This window comes from Polyodon spathula, chromosome 6, assembly GCF_017654505.1.
Source record: "Polyodon spathula isolate WHYD16114869_AA chromosome 6, ASM1765450v1, whole genome shotgun sequence".
Classification (NCBI taxonomy): Eukaryota; Metazoa; Chordata; class Actinopteri; order Acipenseriformes; family Polyodontidae; genus Polyodon; species Polyodon spathula.
The window spans coordinates 68023171-68048828 of record NC_054539.1 but is presented as its reverse complement, the minus strand read 5'-3'; the positions used below and the strand labels follow the sequence as shown (position 1 = coordinate 68048828).

General features: G+C 35.9%; 1 pseudogene; it reads right to left on the bottom strand.

Moving 5' to 3' along the window:
- The window catches only part of LOC121317738, a 213010-nt pseudogene that overhangs the window by 121530 nt on the left and 65822 nt on the right, over window positions 1–25658 (bottom strand).

Sequence of the window (25658 nt, the reverse complement as noted above, 5' to 3'; positions counted from 1 at the left end):
TACAAAAGCCTGTTCTTGGTAGCTGTCTTTTTTTGTTCCGCTTATTAATTTTGTCTTGTTTCAGTGCCTGCAAGGCACATTCTACAGTCTGTTGAAATACAACTGTAAATGTACAATGATTACAAAACAAACCGTGAAAAACAGAGATCATTTTCAAAGCATTTGAAATCAGCCACAGACTGATTATGATCAGATGTTTACAGTCAAGGTTTTCTTGCATTCCATTAAGTAACAAAGTCTGTCCTGAGAGACTCCAACAGACTTAACTAAGCCACTTCTGCAGACACCTGTTGTTTGATGTTGCCTAATAAATCCTCAAGCTTATAGGATTCAGAGAAGCTGTCATTAGGAACAGTATCCCTGTCTCTTGTGCTGGCTCTGAACACATCTTAAAGAAAATGTGCTATTCTCTTAGGCCCTCCAATCGAGAAAAAAAAAAAGGAAATTTCACATGGTAAACCCAGAGGAAATGACCTGTTCTACAAAAAGTGCAAGCAAGCAAAATAATCATGTTATGTTGTTATTTACTTTTATAGGTTTTAAAATACATTACTTAGTTTCCATTTATGAACTGTAATGGCAGTCAACAGTAGTGACATGGTTTAATCTGATTATAATGTGGCATAATTAGTCTTCTTTGGTTTAGGCTGATTCTGAGGTGGTTGGCTAAGCTTTGTAGGGAAGCTTGCATAGGGCCATGACTGTAGTCAGTGTTATTATCCCTTAACATTTTACATTCAGAAACACTGTTAAATGCTGAAGTCTTTGCTGGCATCATCTATAGCCATGAGCTCCTCCTTTGTGCTTTCTGATCATGGTACTGAAGAGCCTGCTTAGCCAACAGATTCAAAACAAATCATCCCCTGTGAACAAAAAACAAATGCATACATCAAAAACAGTTTTTCCTATTTCGTTTACTGGAAATAATTATAAACAGGGATAAAGTCAAAGTCAGAGCTCCAGGGGAGGGTTTGTCAAAGAGCATGAAAAAGAACACCAATCGTTTTCTTTTACCCATTGTTGTTTGTTTGCCACATATACATGTGATGCATTCAACACCTCCATCAATAAAAACACTGTTGTGCACTTAGCCAGTATACAGTATTATATTCTGTAAATGCACAACGATCGTGTAGTTGTGTTGTTTTATGCAAGCTTTTGTTTGATCATGCATTATAAAATGTATAAGGTCTAAGGTCTGAAAAAGCTAATTATTTTAGGATTGCATAAATATTTTAAGTTAACATGGCTCATCAAATCCATCTGTTTGTAGCACCATTGTTGAGCCTGAAAAGGTGAAATTTGCAGTAGTGTGTGGATAGTTACTAGGTGTGGAAGCATGCTGTTTAAACCCAAAATGGCACATGTCTCTTTAGATGTGCATTCACATTTTTAAATTTTAATTTAAGAACTCTTATTCCAACTTTATGTCAGTATTGGTGTTTTGAATAGTTGTTTTATTTGGTACACAATATTTTGGTGCAGGATATAGTGTTAAGTTATTATCACAACCCGAAATAGAAATGTAAACATTACACCTTTTGAAATAAATAGTGAACTTTTAATTGACTGAGCGAATGCTTTGCTGACTTTTGATTAATATTACAAAATAAATCAGAGGGAGATCAAGTTGAACAAACAAATACGTATTTGATTTGCAGAGTTAAACATACATTTTTCATTAACAATTACTTTATCTACTTTGAATGACTCGCAGGATGCTGTGATTTAGGACAAAAAGACAGATAACCAAATAGTAAGTTATTATTTTTTAATGTTTTGGTTTAATATAATATAGCAGGCTAATGTTCCTATTGAAGTAGGCTACAATATATATATATATATATATATATATATATATATATATATATATATATATATATATATTTTTTTATTAAAAAGTTGTTGTTCTTTGTTTGAAATTAATGTTCAGCTTTCATATTTTGTTGTGTACTACTCATTTAATCAAACCAAGTAGTGTAAGAAATTGCTTGTATCGTTCATGGCGTTTTTCAAATAAAGTAAGCTCATTTATGTATAAAAAACAACAGTACAGTTGCAGCTTGCAGTGTAATCTTAATTAAAGGCACTCAGGCTAATATCGTAAAGTAGGCTACAAAGGTGGCAGCAGACTGTCTCTCTTTAGCACATACACAATCATTTTCAGACGTGATACAATTGTGTTGAGAATTTAAAAATAAAGCATTTTATGAGATTTTTAACTAGAGGTACCGGGATTGTGACTCTGCACGCCCAGAGGTCCCAAGGTTCCAAGACAAGGTACTCCGTGATTGAACAAAGTTGTTCTAACACTTTTGTAGCGCTGGCAGGTGTGAATTATATTTATACTTTATGTATGGCAGCCTATGTGTAACGGACCACACGTTGGAGCACCATGTCTACCTCGCACAACAAGAATACGGAGACACTCAGAGCTTTTGTTGATTTTTCTTTTCAGGTACCAGATGTATTGTTCTTTGTTCAGCACTGGTGCACATTTAGTTTACAAATTCACAAACGCAGACGCACATGGACCTTAACAATGACGTTCCCAAACAAATAAATAAAATTATCTGACCATTCGTTCTCTCTTGACCTTTACAGCAATAGCCTTATAAAGCTATACTCCAGCTTTCTTTTATTACAAGCCTTAATTAGCAAACAATTTTGTACAGTTTATTTTTTTTATATAAAAATTATATTTTTAAGTAGTTATATATTTTCAATAAAACTATAGTCTGCATTTAAAACAATTACTTTTTTTCTTCCTGTGCACTCATGTGCCGCTGTGCATATAATCAGTAGCCTACCTAACTTGCAAAAGGTTGCATTTCAAGATGTTAGATTTACAGTATGATTTTGACAAGCATCATCATCATCATTATACAATATACTGTCGTCAAATAAACTCTGTGGCTTAAACGTGCACACAGAAATGTACATGAACACGACTTGATTCCTTCCCTGTGTACACTCTGAACCGATGTGTACCCAGTGGAGCTCTTACACAGTTTATTGAGTTTAATGCCATAACGGGCACGTTTCATTAGAATATACTGTTTAAAAATGAACCTCCCCTTAAATAGAAACATGAATCCACAGATTCATGTTTGCCAGGTGAATAGGTCTCTTCAAATGTATTCTGTAGGTGATCGAGAAGGGGACACAATTTGAGGAGTCTGTCAAATTGAGGATGGTCCCTCAGGAGAGCATTAGAATTGGCATTATAGTGTAAAAATTGTAAAATTAATTGGAACCTGTCCCGGCTCATGGTGGCAGGGAAAATTGGGCAAGCGTGAACAGGGTTAGTGGACCAATATAAATCAATTCTAGGTTTATTCACTAGTCCCATCAGAAGAGATAAACCCCAGAACTTTTTCATTTCTGTTAGATTAGTGGGGACATTTGCACACCCTAGAATATCACCCCAGGTTGTCCTCATATTGTGTCATGTATTGCTGGGCATACAAATTGGTCTGAATAACCAAATTCTCAAAAAAGTCACCAGCGATGTACAACTGGAAGAAGTCAATTGGGGTCAATCCAATTGTGTTCCCCCTGGTTCCTGGGGTGCTAGAAAAATACGGAATTTGAGGATGGATGTTGTTAGGGGGGTCCAATCGTAGAGTGGCTGAAATCCACCACCCCTTGGTCCAGGACCTACTGTAGCCTGTTCTGCTAGGGGCTCAGGCTCAATGTCCATTGGCTCCTCTTCCTCACTACGGCTGGATTTCTCACTGGAGGAAGAGCCACAACCAAAAATGATACAGCAGGGACTTGACATGGTAGTTGGTAAGCTATTGGAGGAAAAAAGAATAAATAAATAAATGAGAGAGGGAAACCTCAAGTACTTGGAGAGTACAAGCTGGAGTCATATTTGCACCAGGAGTACAATGAACTATTACATCTTCAATGCTACGCCAATAAAGATCAGGAGCGATTGACAGTGAAGGGAAACTTATTGGGATGTACCAGAGCTCTGTCTCTTTAACGTTACACACTTTAACTCTGCCACCACTTTAGAGGGAGGCCATCGAGTGCGCTGTTACTGTCTGTAGACTGCAGACAATCACGTGACATGGCTGATGGGCTCCGCTGTGTTCAAACTAAATGTCTCGACTCCCAAACACAAGCCTCCACCAGCATTATCCCACTGCAGGATATTGCACAGTTAACGGGAAGAAAGTATGTGTATTTCATGGTTTAAGGATTCACTCAATGTATAAACTAATCAAATCTAATCAAAGGGTTGAAGTAGGTCACTGTATTTAGGCAACAATGCAGTATACATGGATGGTACACAGCACATTCTAATGGGTGAAATGTGATTTTTGTTGTCCTTGGTACAGTACGTACCCATGATGTTACTTAAGGCTTGCGTACAATCAATTGCATCTTACTGCTAAGGAACAGAAAAGTTTAGGCTTAAAGCAATCAGTGATCTAATGACTAAACTTGAAGATAACAAAAGTGTAAAGGATGAAAAATATATCTTTCTGTGCTTTGCAAAGGGTTTGTTATTTATTTATTAATTGCAATGGGCTGCATTTTTTTAAATTTGCAGTTGCTTCAGTATTTTTTATACACAATTAAAATATAAAACACTGTCATTTTATGAGTCAAATGGCAATCATTTTTAGCATTGAATAAATGGTGTGAAATGAAAAAAATAATAAAAAAAAACACGAAGCGAAGGTCTCTAAACCTCTCGTACTGCATGCTTAGTTTTTCATATTTGGTCCATGAAGCTTGCCAGGGCTCCTTCCAGCAGATCTCAGCTGTTAATAAAAAAAAAAAAAAAAAAGGTAAGACTTTTGGACGTATACCTGCAAAAAAAAAAGAAAAACAGTTTTTGGTCAGTATGTACAGCTTTTAAGTGTACAAAGGCAATTTACCTACCCTTTTATATTGTACCATGTTTTGGCCGAGCACTTCCTAAGCGTAAGGAATGTGTGATGTGTGTGTGCTACAGCACATTGTGAAGACGATGGAAACCCCGCCAATCAAGATGTATCCTGATGATTAATTCTGCTGTGCTCAAGCATTGCATCTGTACTCTGTGCAGTAGTTTAACATTTACACTATTTTACTTGCAACCCTGAGCATATTTACAAGTACCAGGAGCTTTGTGGACTCTTTGTAGGCTGTCTGGCACTGGCTGATGCACTCTTCAATGAGACAGAGGCAGTCTGACAGCAAACGCACTGCAGGTAGAAAAAAAAAGTGGTTGCATATAAATTGTGCAGAAGTACTTTCTCAATGTCAATAAATAAATAAAAAACAGCAACGGTAGCTGTACTTTTATAGTAGGCTAGTGCAATATTGAATTCATGCACTTCAACCCTATAATCACAAAACATGATTTCTTTGAGAAATTGGGAAAGTTATACATTAAATAAAACAATGAAAATAGAATGAAAAATGAATATGTAAAGTTGTATTTCAATCGTCTTTAATTCACATTAAAACATGATTTCCTTTTGTTTACTTGAAACATTTGTACATACGTATCCTCTCGCAAGTCCAGTTTCATAAAAGATGACGACTGCCAAAGAAAAAATCACAAAGCATGTCAGGTAATATATCAATTTCTGTGTTTTATAAAGCAATCTTTAAAAAAAGGTGTGGAAAGGATAACATGTACAACTGAAGATATGTGTTGTCAGTGCACTGTAGTCCACTGCAAAACAAGAATTCAATATAATAAAACCAACTGAATCAAACATTACAAAAGAGTAACAAGAAGAACATGGTAGCAAACTAACCTAGACTGACAACAAGAGAATGTTTTTGTTTGTCCTGACAACAAAGTACAATCAGCTTATACATTAGACATTTATTTAGACCTTATTAATGAGTCATATAGCAGACGCTTTTATCCAAAATGACTTAGAGACTAGGGTGTGAACTACGTATCACAACTATTGCTGCAGAGTCCCTTACAACAGGACCTCGGTTTTACGTCTCGTCCAAAGGACGGAGCACAAGGAGGTGAAGTAACTTGCTCAGGGTCACACACATTGAACTGGGAACCTCCTGGTAACAAGCCCCCCCCCCCCTTTTTTTTTGATGCAATCTAAAAAACTAAGTCACAAGAGTTACCCCAACCAAGTTAGGTCTCATCATCCAGAAACCAAAAATGCACATGGCCACAACATGTGAGCCCTTTAGGTCACAGGAGAAGGGTGCCATTAGATTTGCCCAGAGGTGTTTCCATAACACTGATATATGAAGTTTGTATCTGAAATGATTTTTGAGATATTAGCAAGTGAAGTAGCAGCAGCAGCAAATGAATGACAATTATATGCTCCCCAAACGGAATGCTTAATAAAACAGAAAAATGAACATCACTCGTGCTGTATACATTTTATCAGAGCCTTGTATTTAGTACAAAAAAATCTTTTTTGCAGCACATTAATGACTTTACATTTTTTTTTTTTTTTTAAGAAAGATTCATTTTCCTTTTTTTTGTCACAGCGTTTTTATAAAACCGAAAATGGATCTGGATAGAACAGAACACAATTAACAAACCACAAAAGCCTGCTTGGCCAATTTGCTTCCTAATTATGGTTAAGACAGACATTTTTTTACTTGCAGAGTGCTTTAAACATAATAGTGCCATGCAGTACAATAAATGTACTTAACAGGCTTTGATTTAACATTCTTGTAGGTGACCCTTCAAAAGCTCAAATCCATCAGCTATTAACTATTAGGCTGTTCTTGTCACACTTTTTAACGGCTTCTACCATTTATGCAAAAGTGCATATGTCAAAATTCCAGTTCCCTGTGAGAACTAAGTGTTTTTGCAAGTAGGTTGTCATACTCCCAACCTTAAACTACTATGCAAATGCTAAATAGAGTGGCTAAAAACAGTGAAGTTAAAAACAATACCTGTGATATACCTATTGATTTGCAGTACCCTGCTGAAGAAACAAAAAGGTAAAATTAATTTATCATGGTAGAATGCCATTAAACTTTTCTTAATCCCAGAGTCTCTCTCTCACACACACACACACACACACACATATTACATATGCTCTATTTCAGCTAGTACACTGCAGTGCACAGATATAGATCTCTCTCTGTGGCATTTTGCAGCAGGCTGGTCAGTTCTTTGCATACTACAATAGCTACTGACTCGCAATAATTGCAAGTTCTGTGAACCTGATATCTCAAAGCACCAGTGGGATGATCCTGGAGTTGAGAAATGACCTCTCATCACAGCCAGTAGATATGCTCTTCAACACACCTGCTTTAAACCACTCAACCCACTGGTTTCTTGCATTTCCAGTTATCAAACTAAATTACATTGTTTGACAAAGCGACAAACCAACAAGCAGTTCTCAGCTGTAAAGGGTGTTGTGGAAGGGTGGTGGGTAATTCACTGACACAGGAGACAGACAGGTGAATTTGGCAACACCGCACAGGTGCCCAGTTTTATTTCGGGTTTCTATTTTTTCTTTTGTCCCGCAGATGGCGCTGTGGGTCCGTGGTCTGATTTACCAACGATGGTAAACAGAACCACGGGCATACCAAGCGATGGTACACAATACCGGCGCCCTTGCAGGTGCTTCGAAACAATAATTCAAAACAGAAGGCACAAAGAAACAGGGAAAATAAAACAGTAACAAAACTAAAAAGAAAAGGTGCTGCACTTGACAGCTATATCCCAGTCGTCGCTACCCGTGCGACCCGAATCACCGTCCTACACTGCCGGCTAACTAGCCTGCTCTTTTACAATGCTTTGGGGTCTGCCCAAGGGTTCCCCGCTCTCACTGTCTCCCTGTGAGACTCTTTCTTTTTCTCCTGGCTGATTCCCCGTCCTGGACCACAGGGCAGACCTGAGGAAACACCAGAGCGTTAACTTATAGGGCTAACAATCTCCTCAAGACCCGACTCTCAGCCATTTAGAGCGGGGGAAAGTCCACACACCCACTTTCCCACCTCCCCGTGTCACTGCCATGACTCACAGGAGGTTGTTGGACGACTGCCGCCCTCTTCCTGCAGCATCGTGAACACGCCAGCAGAGTCAGCACAGATCTCCCCTGCTACAGGTGTATTCTAGCGAAAATAGTTGATTCATGAACTATAATACTATGTAAAACAGATGTTTACACCGCCTCTATTTTTAAGAACCACAATAGAATATGGAAATAATTTGGGTCATAAAGTTTGAGATTTATGTATTTACTCATTTGTTTATTTGATTCAACCTTTTATGTGTAGCAATCTCTATAAGACTAACAAAGGAAGATGGTCCTAACTTTGGAAAGGATATTTTGACATTGACATGAACCTGTCAAAGTGCAGCACATGGCCAGCGTTAAGATTCATGGTATCTAAGTATGGGTCACTGCATTTAGAACCATAAGATACAATGCTCACATAAGTAGAAATATAGCAAGACAAAATATCTGTAAGCAGCTACAGCTAGCCAGCAAAATGGCTTGTCACCCCCACTTAATGTAATTTTGCTCAAGCAAGATTTAATTGGTATGCAAATACATATTTTAAAGAAACATGAGGATACCAAAGAAGTGCTATTTAAAAATGGACAAAATGTGAGAAACGTGAAGTTGAAAGGTGTCTATATATATATATATATATATATATATATATATATATATATATATAATATATATATATATATATATATATATATATATTATACAGGGAGATGCAAAACTTTTTGCCATAGCTTTACTGCTAATTCACTGTATTCTATAGGTAAGTTACACAACTGTGCATGCAATACTGGCAAAATACAATAAACATAGCCACGATTTACCATGGTATGCACTGTCTGTATAATGAGATTTATTTTATATATTTAACCATAATATTAATGTTATAGCTTATAACATATGCTAAAACTACTGCTTGGAATTTTCTGTCTGAAAAAAAAAAAAAAAAAAACATCACAATGCACAAACAGCATCCCCATATCGTTGTCAAGCCATGATGCCACAACAGATATGGAACTAAATGATTTAGCGAAAAGGCTAAAACCTGTTCCATTTCCACATCGAACAAGCTGTACATGCTGGAGTGTGTTCCCCTCACGAAATTTCACCTTAACTAACGGCTGGTAAAAAATCAGTTTTGCAAAAAAATGTACTGTTGTGCGAAACCCTATAATTAAACAATTCACAATTAAAGAATTCAAAACTCTACGTCTGCAAATTTATATATATATATATATATATATATATATATATATATATATATATATATATATATATATATATATATGTTTTCATACTAACTTTTGTTTTGCACTTGAAACATTAATTTAAAAATCCAATTGATATGTATGATTAATGTGTTTTGAACTAAATTGAGTAATTAATCAAACTGATTAATCTTGTTACATAATTGATTTAGTAACGTTTGGATATACTGTTACTTGATTAGCTACTGTCTTCAAATAACGTTAGAATATGTTTTGTTGGAAAATAAAAAATAATAATTTTTTCAGATTTAGCTGTTTTTGGCTTTGGTTCTGTTTTTTGTTTTGTTTTGTTTTTTGGCTCAATAAATCCTAGTGCTGGCACTGGCTGCGTTTCATGTGAAACCCATCAGCTGGCTATAATTACTATGGCTGAACAAAATATCACAAATATGGCAAGTTAATTAGCTGACCTAAGGGGAGTATGTACTGTTCGAAATAATTATCATTCTTGTAATGTGCGATCTTGGGTACTTGCCTGTACTTGCCATAGAAAAGTACAAACATCTTTTTTTTTTTTTTTTCCAGAACCACCCCAGATTAATTTTCACTACGTCCAAATAATGAATCTACGCAACTAAAGATTAATTTTTTTTAAATCCTTGTCAGGGCCAACAATTACCAATGTGGTAATATCTTTCTTATAAAAGATCGGCACGGGTAGAAAATCCGGAACTGGGTACTCAACGTGAAAAATACCCGTTTTTTTTTTTTTTCGGGTAATGATTAAAATTTAAATAAATCACATATATTAATGTTTTAAGTCTGAAAAAACAGCACTGACTGCAACATCAAGAAAGCATGGCTGGAAAGAGGAAAGGAAAGAATTTCATTCCTGCTTTGCTGTAATATGGATGGATTGACAAATCGAATACCCCACATTGTTTTAGATGAGTTCAGCTACTGCCTGTGATTTACCATGCAAACAGAACCGCCTGGATGACTGGGAATTTTATTTTTCTGAATGGCTAAGCATGCACATGCTGCACTTTTGACACTGCGGCACGCTCTGGAGCAGCATCTGAATATAGACCTGAATTGTGATTTTTTAGAAAACGCTAACAAAGTTTGCCGCCCATACAGATGCATATATCGCGGAGTTCTTTCCTGGAAACAATCTGCAGTAATGTAGCCTACCTGTACCATACATTTCTACACTTCCATTAATTTTTCTATTTAGTTTTTACTACATTCATAGGTCTTAATAAAAATAAAAAAATAAACATTTATTAGTGCAATGCGTATCTTAATAAAGATTTTTAAGTGCATATACGTTGTGGCAGACCTAAGGGCAGCCTATGCCTTTAAGGGTTTGTGGCAGATAAATTGGTAGTTATGGGGTTAAATTCCCCTACCCGCCTGGGTTTATTGTGTTCAGGTGGCTGGGGTTGATTAGAGTAATTAACGATCAATCAGCACCCAGCCACCTGACATAAAAGGAGGTCTCAGCTTCCCATTAGGGAGAGGAGGGAGCTGAGGAAGCAAGCTCGTGTTTGTGCTTGCTGGGGTTTCTTTTTGTTTTGCTTTTTTTTGTATTTTCTGTTCCAGTGAAGGCATTGCCCAGCCTGGAAACCTTTATTTTATTAAGTCTTGTTCTGTGTCTTTCTATTTGTGCTTAAATACCTTTGTTTTGGCCCTTGTATTTTGTGTTTATTTATAATAAAAGTATTATTTTTTTTGAACAGCAGTTCACCCTTGTCTTAGAAACGCAGGGTGTGGCATAGTTGGCCGTCATCTGTTGGATAACAGTGGAGGGTGCTGAATTCAAATCAAAAGCCAAAAACAAACTGAAAAAGTTACCTGTCTGGAGTCTGAACAAATAAAAAGAAAGAGGAGCAGCGCATTAATGCAAACAAGACAACCTTGCAGATCAGTGACACTGTTAATTGCTTTGTTTCATCTGGTCAATGCTGCAAATTGACATTTTGTTTAGTTAGGAACTGCACTCTCTAAGCTCATCTGCGTTTGGTGATTTGAAGAATTACATCGGTTTTGATATTGTTATTATTTGAAGTAAATTAAAATAAAAGAAACAAGGTGCTATGATGACCTGTGTTTAACTAACGAGTAACAAAGTGAGTTATCATTTGGGGTTCTGATCATCTCCCGCTTTTGATAAGCCGGGATATAGCTGTTTTGTTTGTTTGTTTTTTCTGTGTATGTGTACACGGGGCTGCAGTCACTTACTGCGAATCGTGTTAACATAAACGCGCCCGTTCTAAGCAGTGGCAATTGTATATGCAGTTGTAGTCAAAAGTTTACATACCCCAATGGAAATTTAGAATTTCTTGAAATTTCTCGAAAACAAATAATTATATGAAAAGTCTTTAGTAGCAAAACTTTTGCTTTTGTGGATGAGGAAAAAAAGTTACAAGATAATCTACAATTATTTTTCAGCTATTTTTTTTTTTTTGCAAAACTCCAAAAATGCTCATTCAAAAGTATTTGTACCCTGACAAGGAAAATTGAGTTAATAGCTAATTGAGGAACCTAATAGCCTCTTTTAAACAATTAGGATATTTTTCAATGAGCCTTTGGAATGATTCTTTAGTGATTTGTGACCATTCTTCAACGCAAAATTTCTCCAAGGAAACCTTTCAATGGCCGAGTGAGACCGATAGGAGCCGAAAGAAGACGAAAAAAGGGGCATGTCTGAACAACGCACATAGCCCCAGCACAAGAGAGATAACACGGGCACAAAGAAGACAGCTTCTTCTGCATCCAGCGCTCAAAGAATATCACGGTCATTTGCAAGAATAAATTAAGGACTTGGATCGCATTATTGAGGAGTCAAAACAAGTGATCAGGAGAGGATTATTCAGTATGCAGGACTGTGAAGAAGTATGTGAAAAAAACAGCGAACAATGGGTAGGGCTTGGCTGGAGATGTAGTACTGAGTGTCCTTTTGCGATGCAGTGCCTTTTAAACCTGTTTTACTCCAAAAAAAAAAGCTCTTAAACAGCGCATGTAAAATAAACAGTGTGTGTGTAAATAAATAAATGGACCGCAAAAGGGTTAAAGTGTAACTGTCTCTGAACTGCAAAATCTCTCCAGGCCTGTCCTCAGTCTGCTCCACAGCTGGTCTAGCCTGTAGTTCAAAATATGGGGGCTCTGACTCTAGCCTGACAGCACCTGTGAAAAACTCCAATAGAGATATCCCATCCCATGATAAGGCAGCACGCAGTGGCATTTAAAAAAAAAAACATTAATAAACCGTACTGACCTTACCCCCAGATCGCCTGTCCAAGTGTAGTACTTGGGACACTTTAAGCACTTTACTAGAAATTAAAATATTAATAAAACTCTGAGAGTCAACCACTGGACAGGTCAAGGCTTGATTATAAATCAGATATAAATCAGATCTAAAAGCCAATAGTCTCTCAGTACCAACCTCCTGCTGAACCATAAACTTTCCTGACACTTCCAGCATCCCCTTATAAAACATCGGCAGGACAGATAGATTAAGTTTTAGGGAATTCGTTAAAAATAATTGTCTGTCAAAATCCAGATCGTCTACATTTTGGAAAAAACTAAAAGCTATAACTCTCCAAGGGAGAGACTCTGAATTAAACAGCAGCCTCTGTAGAGACAAGAGTCTGAAAGCTGCAACTCTGCTACTGACATCCAACAAACCCCCCCCCCCCCCCCCTCCTTCACAGGCAGAAACAGCACACTCTGCTTTCCCAATGAATACCATCCCAGAAAAAATCTATTAAAATACTTTGGATCTCCTTAACCATGGACTGTGGAGTGTCAACACATCTGAACTTATGCCATAACATTGAAACAACCAAACTATTAATAACTAAGACCCTTCCTCTAACGGATGGCTTAGTTATAAGCCAGCGCCAATTTTGAAGCCTGCCTCGTACCTACTCATTAATCCCATCCCAAGTCTCTTTAGCCACCACCTCCCCTACCAAAACCACACCCAAATACTTAAACACTTGCTGATTCCACTGCAGACCTGCAGTTAAATCCGGTGGCCGAACACATACCCAATCCCCCATTAAAAAAGCATTGCTTTTAGCCCAATTAACTTTTACAGAAGACACCCTTTCAAAGAATTTGTACTTCTTGACTATTCTTTATAATAACTGCAATGTCATCTACATAAGCCACCACTTTTACAGGCTCCATAGGCACATTTGAAACAACCCTGACAAATGCCCCTCAACTGGAAAGAGAGAGCTAAGGCTGCCATTAAGTTTCAATACACTATAAATGCTACTGTAAAGCAAATGAATGTGTCCCAGAAACTTAGGACTAAACCTAAAAGCCTTAACTACATTATAGAAATACTTATGGTCAACTCTATCAAATGCTTTCTCTTGATCCAAAGAAATAAGACCTGCTTTGAAACCAAAAAGTCTGGAGGCATCTAAAAGATCTTAGACTAAAAAAAATATTATCAGAAATCGACCTATTGGACACACAATATTATTGTTCTGGCCGCGTAACAGTATTCGGTATAGTACCTAAGCAGATTGTCAAGGTTTTAGACAGTATTTTATAGTCCGAACACAAGAGACTTACAGGGCGCCAATTCATTATATTACCCAAGTCTCCCTTTTTTAGCAGTAACATTATGACTGCACTACGACAGCTCATGTGTTCTCATACTGTCTGTAAAGACCTCCAGCAGAGTTTGTCCAATCTGTGGCCAAACAGTCTTTTAAAAAGTCAACAGACAGTCCATTGATTCCTGGTGCCTTTCCGATATTTAATCCATCCACAGCCTCAGAGAGCTCTTTTTCAAGTGACTCCTTGTCCTTTTCCAGAACCTGAGATCCTGGAGGAATCACTGGGCCTCCTCTGACTCATCCACCGCCTCAGCCATGAACAGGTCTGAATAGAAATCCACTGCCAAACTCCGGATCTCCTGAGGCTGATACAACAGTTGTCCCGTTTCTGTTGACTCAGCATTTTAATCTGAACCTTTGTCACATCCCACCACTGTCGCAATGAAGTAAAAGCTATTTTTTGCTGTCTCCATCTTTCCCCCCCAAAAAACCTCAAAAAATTTAAAAGAGGAGCATCCTGCAGCAATCTGTTATTAAAATGCCAGTAAGAAGAATGAACATTTATTTTAGATACAACCATATCTAAAACAACCATGCTATGGTCTGAGAAACCTGTTCCTTAAAATGGCACAATGAGTACAGAGATTTAAGGAGTATTTAAAAACATAGAACTTATCTATCCTGGCAAAAGGGATTTCCCCTGCACTACCCCTGGTCCAAGTGTGAACTGATCTCCAGAAGTTCATGAGAATCCAAACCTGTAACCAGTTCCCTTATTGTTTGAGGGTAAGGCTCAGAGCTATTCCTGGCAAATTTAGCATCCAATGTGAAATTGAAATCACCACCCAATAAAATCACTTCAGGCTTACACTGGACTAACAATTAATTTAGTATTTAAAAAAAAGCTTTCCCTCCTATCAATAGGAGCATATAGGGTTATATTGTGGGAAGGGTCATTTTATTATGTAATTCATAAATTATCAATGAAAAAACTGTACAATGGAAGTGAGACAGCATATTACAATGTAACTTCTGCTTAGCTGTGCTGACAATTTAAACATACTTATGCTTTATGGCACAGAGAGAAAGCCATTTCTAGGTTTCAGACCTAATTAGTCCCCTAGCCAGATGTTGTTTGCTCCCTGATGTTTTATTTCCTCTAAGTACTTACATTGTTATAAAGTAAATCACAAACTTTCTCAAGCTTATCTACTAAGACTTTTGTTGGTGCCAACATCTTTTAAATAGGAATTCCAGTTTTTGGTAAAAAAAGATTTTTGCCAATAAATACAATTTAATGGTACCTGCATTTATTTTATAAAACCAATAAAAGCAGAATCTCCACTTGTTTTTATTTTGAACTCCATTTCCCAACATCACCTGCTGAGAAAGAATGTGCGAGGAGGCCTCCTGCGCCCGTTTGGATATGGTTTGTTGTTGTTACACGCACTCCTTACATTTCCTGCAATGTACAGAACGATCTTCAATGTCTGCTGCCAGCTTGGAAAAATATGTGTGCATTTACTATAACCAAAGCAGATGTTTCTTTTTTAAGTTGAGTGTATAAAGTTCAATTCAACAGAGCTGTGTGACGAGGTACTCCACTCCCCTGTGCGTATTTCATGTTTCTGTTATTTTGTGTTTGTATGTGTTGTATTATTATTATTTAAATGTAATGTTTTGTATGTAAAAATACAATGTTTTGTTATTATTGTTTACAGCCTGAATGGTGGTTAAAATGTCCAATCCAGATAAAATCATGAGAATGCCTGGTCAACAGCAAGTGATTATTGACTAACTGGCTCTTGACCACGCGTATGAGAAAAACCGTGCCAAACGTGGTAGGCAATAAACTAGGTAACCGATATCCAGTTAATCCCTCAGCCACGATATAAAAACAAACAGCTTTGGCTGAATAGTGAGTATGTTCAGAGGAGGAATGCTTGAACTCAATTAGAGAATATAAGCAATTACTACTTGTGCTGGATCTGGACCAGCGCGATACTTGTTTATACAGTGTTTTGTTTTGTCTGTCTATTTTGGCCAAGGTGCCTTTTGTTTTATAAAGTGTTTCTGTTTTGTTTAAACCTTTTATTTTTCAATACATCTGTGCATTCATTCATACTGCGGTGCTGTCTGTGTCTGTCTCCTCCCTGGTTTAGCGTCGCCCACCAAGGCAACAAGCTGACAGAATGACTGTGCAATGCAGCATTTGTTTTCCACGATTCCTTCACAAGTTGTGAACCATAACATGTTTTGTTTTAATGATGTTAGTACTGCTAATATCACATTACTGTTTAAGTTGTTTTATGTATTCCCATTTTTACCAGTTTCTATTGTGGAACATAGGTAGGAGGGTTGTTTTAAGCAATTTTTACCTGTTTCATGGTCCTGGAAATAAGTGCCGATAAGTACCGATATGATTTCTTTGATGAATATGATTTTTTTTTTTAAATGCTGAAAACCCTACTTATAAATTAGCAGTGAAAGAACATTGGATGTGGGCACATTATGAACTTAAAATTGTTCTGTCAAAATGGTAGACAAAAGAACAACAAGACCAACTGAACAGGCAATAGCTCCTTTTTGGTCTTAATGTCGCAAGACCTTATGCACATCTATCTAAACACAACACAGTTCTCATACAATGTGACACAATTTCAATCCTGTCGGGGGAGGGAGACCAAATACCAGAAACAAAACAGCTGAACGAATTACACTTATGATCATCAGCTAGAATATTTGTCTAGTTTAGTTTCTTATACTGTTTGACTGTATAATGCCACCCAGTAACACAGTGGCCTTCTTAGCATAAAGTTATATCAATCCTTAATGGCATCAACCTTAAAGTCAAACATGTGTCATATAAATGTTAAACTTTATAAGTAGTACAGGGTCTTTGAATCATAAAATAACTCACTGAATTAAATGACAGTGTTTTATGGAGGAATAAAATAAATAAGTAAAGTTTGGCAAATATTGATATAAATAATACAAATCATTTTAAAAACCAAATCCCTTAGATGACATTAACTTGATAGTGTCCGATTTATACATTTTAAAAACATATTATAGGTTAACTAAAATAATCAGGATATGGAAAATCAGATTAAGGAATCACGTCGATTGTGAAGAGGCTGTCACAAACTTTCATGCAGTACATGCCATCACTACAGGAGTCTTGGCAATCCAATGTTTCCTAGTGAGGGGCCAGAATACACTTTGACCTCTCAATATGTGCTTTAATGTTTTCTTGTACGATACCCATACTCAAACTTGACAGAGAGACTCACAGAATACAGTTGTGTATGGAATGTGAAGCCAACATCTTGAATCATTCCTTCTTTCGGAATCCAAAACATCACATGACCCTGATATGGCTGCTATCTTTATCTTAGGTCAAGATAATGTTGTAAACTGAACTGGTTTATGGGATAATGGTTTGTAACATGCACCTTTTTTTTTTTTTTTTAATTCCACAGAAACTAGCGTGTATTGCATAGTGGGGTGAACATCTTGATAAATATGGCCCCATGGGTCATACAGTATGGGTTGGTTGGGTGTGTTATTGCAACCACTTTCCTTCAGCTACAGAAATAGAGACATCTGCCAGGGTTTACAGTACTGCTGAGATTTCCACAACTGCACGAAGTGGTCAAATTAATTTGCAGCCACCCTGTAAAGCTTATATTAAGTTATATGCAAAGTCACATTACTTCAGACAAACCAGTGTAAATAAATAAAATACTGATAGTGGAAATGCTGTGGCATGTGCCTCAGTAATAATGAAACCCCTTCGTTTAATTAAATAATAGTCTCCTGCTTTGTTGACTCAGGAATTAGATTTTTTCATTGTAACACACCACAGCAAATTCACGATTAGTGCCGAGCAGGGTTTGTGAGTACTGACGTTAATTTAACATTTAAAAACAAATAAATTAGAAAACCTGTGTAACCAGAAAGCAATAAAACATTTAAAGTATTTAAGAGGTTTGCTTGTTATTTTATTTTCAATCTAAGTCTCAAACTATTGCTTAAACAGTGCATATGGATAGTCTGCAGTAAGACTGGCATCATGTCTTAATGACTTACTGCATCTGTGCTGTTCTCTTCAATACTGAAGCCCCAGGAGCCCTCTATCACCACTGTGGACCAACTTGGACCAGTAGGGATGACAAACAGCAGATGTTACCGACAGACATAAATTTAAAGACTTCCAAGAAACAAGCTCATGTTCTTCTGATCTGATGTCAATTCAACTACACAGCTGGCAGTGTTTCATTAACATTTCTTTTTGAAATGCTGTGCAGTCACAGCTGACCCTTATGAACCAATGGCCAGTATCCTTCAAGTTGTAAACCAGACAGGCTGTAGTTCTACACTGCCAGGGCAATATGGGTCATCTATAAGAACTGTGCTGGATGTGTAATTTTATTCTGTTCACTGAGGGAGAAAAAGGTGGAAGGGTGGGAAAAAAACAGATCCTTAGAGTTCATCTTAATCACTAGACCAGAAATCGAATAGACAAGTCAGTAACAGAATTCCCACGGCAAAGATATAAATAACACAATACAGGTGTCAGCACAAAGAAAGACATAGGTTATCATTCCAATCTGAATCCTCTACAATACATCATAACAAATGTCTGTGCTTGGAATACTTTAATCAAACCCTAACAATAGCTTATTATAATATACAATTAAGATAAAAGCAGGTCTTTGTGCTATTAGAAATGCTTTATCACAATATAGAGAGCAGTTTTTATGCTATAGTCTGACAGACTTTAGCCAAAAATGAGTTTCTTCTACTCTTTTGTTGGACTAATGCATTTGATCCTAATCAATGTGATATGGCTTTTTGTTTCAGAAGTGGTCTTTACCAGTATGTTAAATACTGGTAATGCAACATCCTGATTGGCTGTCCATCATTCCATCAAGTTTATCATTTCAATTGTGCTATACTACAATGGTGAGTATCACTGTCAATCTATTACTCACTATTCTTAATTTGCAATCTTCAAGAGTCTTGTCAAGATCAATGTCAAGGGCATTTCATTAAAAAACAAACACATTTTAAGAAGCTCCATGCTCCCTCTTATGGTCACAGTTAATAATTGTTCAACATGATAAAAGTAGTTAGCACAAGGTACATTGGATATTTCGTTGAAAAGGAAAACAGTTTTTTTTTTCCTTCACTGCAGTCGCAAACATACGACACTATCTCATCTTTTAAAGGATTATGTCTGGAGTACGGCATTTGTATTAAAACTACTGTAATGTGTTAATCATGTGTATGAACAGGCATAACATCTATGCTTTTTATATGCAGATTTCTGGTTGTTTTCAAACCCTTAGCAACAATTTCTAGAGGTAACATCAAAATGACCTTGCAACTTTTTATTTTATTTTTACTCTATGGTAGGTAGAATATACCAAGGTCATTCCAATGTTGTGAGGCTGAGAATTTTTTACATTGCAAGAGCAGGATTAAGCTTTTTCGTTTAAATACAGTCAAAAAGCAATGCATTTGAATAGTTCACTTGCATAGTATTTAATGTAGCAGCCTCAGTCAAAAACTAGAAAGAACAAATGAACCACTCAGTGAGATACAGCAGAAGATTCTTTAAACAGACTGGGTTCCAGGAGCCATAGAGGAGCAGAGGATTTTTTCATTTCAGAATTTAACCTTGACAGCAAACTCGTATCAATTCAACACTATTCTGCGATCTGTTTTAAGGAAGGTAGTACCTTTTTTCTGAATAATAATAATAAAAAAAAATCTGTCAGTGAATATCTTTAATTGCCCCGCAATTTCAATAGTTTTAAAATAGGGCTGGCTAGAATGCAAACCAAGCTAATCGATTGTCTTGTTGGTTGTTATTGCAAGCTATATCTGCTGGTGCAAAACAGAACAAAGGCTTTGACTTAATTCCTTCCAGCAAAGTACTATTGATTTCTTTGCTATAAAAAAAAAAAAAAAAAAAAAAAAAAAAGATTTAAAATCGTTCATCAATTGAAATAAGAAACAAAAGGGTTAGAAAAAATCATTAACAATACCAAAGGGGGGAAGGTTCCATTTTTTATTCTCTTTCCTTTTTACATGAAAATAATTACCTGGCCAGTTCCATACCGTTATCCATAAGATTTGTTGAGGACTTCCTAGTTTCTGCCAAGACTAATTCAGTGCTTTTTTCGCTACTGACCTTGGACTGCACTGTGTCTCGGAAGGCCATGGTAACGGTTGGGTCGACCGTCACAGTGCTATAGTGCAACATCTGGCCAGCCAAGATGATACTCTCCAGGCAGCTTGAACACAGCAAGCTTTCTGCAAATATCTGAAAAGGTGAAAAGAGCTGTTCTGTGTCAAGTTTAGAACAGGATCAATCCAGCATTGATCCTAGCCATGACAGCTGAGTTATCCAAGCTCCACTTCTCTCTAGCACACTACAACCTGCAATGTACTATATAACCTTCGGCTCTGGACAATAACTCCAGTCACAGTCGACTCCTTCACGGTAGAGCCTTCATCAACGAGTACTATCACTTATGGTTTATGGGTGTTCAAGTTTGTAATATTCTCCTTTTCACGGATACATTGCTTTAGTTTCTTAGATTAAGTTTTAGAATTAAAATGACTAAAAACAATGTCTCATGATTATCAGGAGAAATTCATGGAAGTATTTTTTCTATAACATCTTGGCTCCAGACATGCAGAGCCAAAGTAATGATGTGGGATTTTAACCAGAGAGGCTCGCAAATAAACGTCACATCAGAGGCTGTGTAAGGGCCTTATGTGTTTCCTGTGCTTATGAAATACCAAAAAAATAATAAAACTCTGTATTGTGTAAATATATTTTTACTTTGCGTTTTAAGATGTGCATTTGTAGAGAGAAGTGTTCAAGGAGGGAAGAAGCTTGAGTGCCTGCATCTTTATGAAAGGTAAGCAAGGTCTGGCTTCTAACGAAGTAAAGTGCTCTGACACAAAACTCTGGAAGAACACATTACCCATGAAGTATATATTTGTAGTTTTTTTTTTTTTTTTTTTCCAGAATACACATACAAAATACACATACAAATGAACAGCCTCTACCATATTCTGGAAACCACACTGGCACTATGCTTCATTTTTATTTCAAGGTTAGACTCCTTTGGGTACCTTAGTTTGTGATATGCATGCATAATGCTTTAATTATTCTGGATTTCTGTATAACTTTCATCAAATCTCTACCCCTGCACTCAGGGACGATTTATCAGTTATGTTAGTCAAGATGGGAGTATATGGACAAATAAAGGAGCAGAGGTTCCTAACAAGAATTAAAAAAAAAAAAACTAAAATTAGGAATTTAAAAACACTTTAACAAAGCTGAAATAGCAAAACAAGAGAGATAAAGATGATTCATCTACTCATCAATAGCTACTGTTCAAACACCAGTGCATTTAAACTATATATTCCGTGAGCTGTGATATTTCATTGTCAGTCTGGGGGCTCAATTTAAAATAATAATTAAAAAAAAAAAAAAAAAAATCAGTCTCATGTTTTAAGTCTTATATTTCATTATGTAATAATGTAGACAGTGTAATATGTAATAATGTAGACAGTGTAATATGGTTATGTTAAAGTGTTACATTGTTGTGCGCCACCTCTTTCAGTCATAATCTTTTTTATACTGTATTACTTTACTGCTAATTAAAGTTTTGTTGAAAGCCATTTTAGCTATATATGCTTAACTCCAATTTGCCCCTTGTTTTTAATAATGAGGTCAAGCTGTCAGCCAGTTTTGAAATGCCTGTCAAGCTATCAACACTTATATCGCAATCAGAAGTTTGTAGAGATTTCCATGTGTCAAGCAGTGAAATTCTTCACTCTGAGAGATTTAGAACTGCACTGGAATAAAACAAGCGATGAAATACACTTTCATACATTTTCAAAAAGAATGAAAAATGTAATATTTAATAAGTATGAAATAAATCTCACTAGTAGCTTATTGCAACACAGTCAAAGGACGATTCCATGTTGTTTAAATTATTGAGAACAGACATTTTTGCTGCTTACTATTAAAATGTATTTGACCAAAAACGTGTGTGTGTGTGTGTGTGTGTGTGTGTGTGTGTGTGTGTGTGTGTGTGTGTGCAACTAGCCCTGCACCGGGAAAATGTGTGTCAGTGGCAGGGAAAGAGTTAAAATCTCCCTGCCAAACTAAATTGTTAAATATTTTATTGTTTAATTATCACCCACACCTGGTAATGATTGTAATAATTTCACTGCAGATGTGTTGTACACTCTCATATATCAAAGTATGATGTAATTTTTTTTTTTTTTTTTACTTACAATAAGCCCAGTATCAGCCCTATTACCATTACTCTGTAAATCCTGAAATATTTGCGGCCAAAATATTTGGCGAATCACACCCAGAAGAGAAATTTTGCTCCTGAAATGTTGGTGACCTGTTGCCCTGAAAGTTGTGTACTACTTCATAATATTGTATGCACAACATGAAGACCTGATAATGGTTAATATTACTGTATGTACCTTCAAAAAATAAAAAATAAATCAAATAAAACATTTTTAGTGTATAAACATAAGCTAATGTAACACAATAGGTTATCACAGGATTTGAAAGAAAGAAAGACACGCAATACTGCATACAAAATATAATTTACTGACAGGAAAATAAATATGAAAATCAATCAACCAAAACTGCTTCTAATGCAAGAACTACACAAATATATTCAGAGACATTTAAAGTGCTGTATGCAGTGTATAGGCCTACTAGTGCAATATTAACTCCAAAACAGAACTGAAAGTAAATTGTGAAATCATAGTAAATCATCAGAAACACTACTAGAAAGCATTTACCAAAGTTAAAACAGTTTTTAAATTTTTATAGCATCTTAAACCCAAACCTGTTTTTTAATTTACAACAGAGAGGGTCACAGAAAAGCTATATGGAAAAAAAAAAAAAAAAAGCCACCCACAGTTAGAATATGGATTTTACAGAATTATATTATACCATAGCAAAACATGGAAATGAATACATTTACAGTAGCATTTATTCATTATTTAGAAGATAGTTTAAATTGTACCAAATATGAAGCTACTGTACTGTAAATGCATTAAAAAAAAAATAATAATAATTCAAAACAATTTTTTTCTTACACATGCTGGTAGTGTGGCTTTCCTTAACTGCATTGAATATCCCCGAAAGAGACCAGCCTGAAATTATCTTTTTTTTTTTTTCCTAGTTCGTGGAGAACAGACATCTTGCATGCTTTGGCTTATTGTGGATCAGGTTTTCAGGTCCACAACAATATCGGTAATGTCGGCTACTTACGCCCTCTAGTGGTTGGATGAATTCCTGATGAGTCAACCTTTGGAAGCATTTATGCGCCAAAAATGTTTGCGATTTTTTTTTTTTTTTTGATATGCGAAAATCGCATAATAAAAGGCTAGCAAATATTTCTCGATTTACAGTATGCTGTTTATGCAGATTTGCACCTGCAGTATTAAAAAAACTTCCATTGGACCTTCTTAATTTCACTGCAGAGGTGTTGTACACATGCCACTCTCTCATATATCAAAGTATGATGCATTCATTTGAGAATGTAAAGAGAATTTAGAAAATATGACAATACAGCTGTAAGCGCGGGTCTCTGGCTGGCGTAATAAAGACAATGTTAAAACAAGCTTTTGCATTAAGCCTTTTCTTGACTGACAGGATAGCAACACACAGCTGGCGGCAAGTACACCTCAATGATAATAACTGCGGCGACGCTTCGTCTCAGGAACTAAATTGGAAAGAAAACAACATAACAGCATCCTGTTGGTTTATGTCAGTGATAACTCTGTGATCCATTAACCGTGTGGCTTCCTATACAGAATGCACAGTTGTAGTTTCTAACCAAAAAGCTAATAAATAAAATAGCATGGAGCATATTAAGTAAGTGAGCTTCCTCCTTTGAATGGCACTTTACTGTTACAACCAAACAGATGCACATGTCCCACCAACTCCTACGCGACTGCCGTCAAAACCCAGCTGGCTCAATTTAGGGCAGCTATTGCGACAGTCCATAATGTATTAGCGGTGCTGTACTACTGCATTAGTTTTAAAACTGAACATAACAGCCATGTTAACAACAACAACAACAACAACAGTAGCGGAATATGGCCAATATATGTCACAAAGAATCCCGCATGTTAATGCACAACACTAATAACTGTATATTTAACATGATATTATTATTATTATTATTATTATTATTATTATTATTATTATTATTATTATTATTTATTTCAATGTTTTCAGTACTAAAAAATGTTACACGTCTACAGATCTGAAGTAAATGTATGTGTACTATATAGTATTTAAATATGTATCATGTACTTAAAACATTATTATTACTCCAGTATATGCAGATAAGTCTTATTTATACTCTGTATTTATAAAAGCTGATAAAAACACCACTGTGAGCAAACACACTTATCCCAGAAAGAAAATCCTTTAGACTTTAAAATATATATATATATATATATATATATATATATATATATATATATATATATATATATATATATACATACATACACACACACACACACACACTGTATATATAATGTATTTTTTAATCAACACCCGAAATATATATATTTTTGTTCTAAATAGAACATTACCAGCTGTGCTCTTTTCTTTTTTTAACTCGGTGGTTCAGGGAGTTTTGTTATGCATTAATATCCAACACAGAAGGCTACGAGGAAATTGACTGTGGTGACAGTTAAGAGTCCTGAGCAGAAGGCGAGGGTACATAACGAAAGACAAGGTCAATTTCTTTTTTTTTTCTTTTTGTATTGAATGACATTAGACTGTTCGAAATAAAATCACCATTAGTTTCAATAGTCTAAAGCATGGTTAGTTTCTATCGTTGATAATGACAGATATACCACAAATCTCAAAAAGTCTTTCCCAAGCCAGTATATATGCTTAGTACAAAAGAATGATCCAGTCAGAATATGTGTATAAAAATATTTGTAAAAGGTATAATTCTGGCATGTTTGCTGTAACATACCAGGAAACTTAAGCATGTATTATAATTTGTATCCGAATAAGTGCAAATACAATAATAATCATCTGTTTTTAAAGTCTAAAGGATTTTCTTTCTGGGATAAGTGTGTTTGCTCACAGTGGTGTTTTTATCAGCTTTTATAAATAAATAAATAAGACTTATCTGCATATACTGGAGTCCTTTATTCAGGCCTTCAAGTTACTGGAAAAGCCTATTTGCTGATAAGAATTGAGCAGGCTTTTATCATACAGTTAACAATAAGGCTTCATACATTTTATTGCAATGAAATTCAATCACAAGAGGAGGTCTCACAATCTGTTTTTATTGTATTTTCACAAGTATGGGATTGTGAGATAGAACAGATGTCACCAGGGAGGTGACTTGTTGCTTTCTCATAAGAATAGCACTGTAGAAATCAGCATGTGAACCGAACCTTGAAGGGATAAAGAACACTGAATTAAAAAAAATAAAATAAACATACTACTTGAATGCTGTTTACCTTTGACTTTAAGTTTTAAAATACAATGTTCGGTGTACATGTACTTTATATGTAAAGTTCTGTAGCAAAAAGCTAGAGATGCTTTCAAGCAACATGTTGCCCCGATGTCACATTCTACAAGTCAACACATTCAAGTTAAAGTATTGGTTTGGATTCTCTACAAAGCAATGCTCCTCTGTATCTCCGTGTGCTTGCTATGAAAATGTGATCATGCTCACATCCAAGTGTTCTACAGCTATGACCTAGAATTTTAGGATTGAGACATAATTAAAAAAAAAAAAAAAAAATGATCTAAAAATACTCATGTAACCAAAGAAACTACAAATTATATTGCAAAAGTCTACCGGAAG